The 973-nt window shown below is 67.7% G+C and overlaps 1 protein-coding gene across 1 annotated transcript in view; it reads left to right on the top strand.

Moving 5' to 3' along the window:
* The first annotated feature begins 18 nt into the window (after nt 1-18).
* Nucleotides 19-973, top strand: part of Nrip1 (nuclear receptor interacting protein 1) — a 180594-nt gene continuing 179639 nt past the window's right edge. The window contains exon 1 of the mRNA XM_029555784.1: nt 19-165. The gene's annotated coding sequence lies outside the window, so the exon portion shown is untranslated. The remainder of the gene's footprint in view (nt 166-973) is intronic.

Below are 973 nucleotides of genomic sequence, written 5' to 3' on the forward strand. Positions count from 1 at the left end.
GCTTAGAGAAGTGGCCGTCCTGCTCCTTGTGCTGGGTCAGATCCTTCCCCGGGATGGTGTAGATTGGCTGGCGGACTCTGCTGGAGACTTCAGTGAAAAAGCAGCCGAAGACAAACCTCGCTGGGTCCTACGACCGTCTAAGGAGCTGAATTGGGCACTCCTCAGGTCTCCTTAGTTTTCCGCTTGGAGTAACGCCACATTTATTACGGGGTGCCTACTGGGTGCTGGGCGTGGGGTCAAAGTGACCCAGAGTTACAGCGCCGGGACTCCCCAGATTAAAGCGGGACACGGACGACAAGGAGGTGGAAATTGAGGGTTGGAGAAAGGGAGCCCAGAGAACGCGTGTGGTGGGGTGAAATGGGAGGAGGGAGGCACTTAAGGCGCCAGCACCAAGGCGGGGACCCCAACGGAAGGCCAGGGCGCCCCGACTCCCCTGCGGTGCCTCCAGTGCGTGGCTTGGCCTAGGTGACAAGGACGATCGCCTGGGCCCCGGGGGGAGCGGTCCAGGCGACTGGAGCGAGCCTGGAGCCCAGGGCGACCGCCCGGCGCCGGGTACCCACCTCTCCCGGTCTAACCGGGTCCTTGCGCTGCCTTCAAGGCCCAGCAGCCCCCGGGCCCGGCCACCCGGAGCACGGGCGAGGAGGCAAGCAGGCCCCCGAGGGGCTCCCCGGCTCCCGTGAGCCGCGGGGGACGCGATCGGCCGGGCTGACAATGGGAGGGAGGGGCAGAAAAGGGTTAAGAAACTTGGCTGAAGAGCTGAATGGCGTGGAACGCCGAGGGGAGGGACTGGGCCGCCGCGGACTCGGCGGCGGAGGGAGGAGCGCGGCTGCGGCGGGCAGGCGGCGAGCGAGCGGCTCAAAGTCAGCCTCGCAGACATTGCAGCAGAGCCCCGAACTCAGGAGGCGCCGGCCACCGCGGCGGAGGCGAGGGACGAGCCGGCCCCACGCCCGCCCGCGCGCACCGCCGGTCGGTG

The sequence above is a fragment of the Nannospalax galili genome, unplaced genomic scaffold (genome assembly GCF_000622305.1).
Source record: "Nannospalax galili isolate Female #2095 unplaced genomic scaffold, S.galili_v1.0 scaffold266, whole genome shotgun sequence".
Taxonomy (NCBI): domain Eukaryota; kingdom Metazoa; phylum Chordata; class Mammalia; order Rodentia; family Spalacidae; genus Nannospalax; species Nannospalax galili.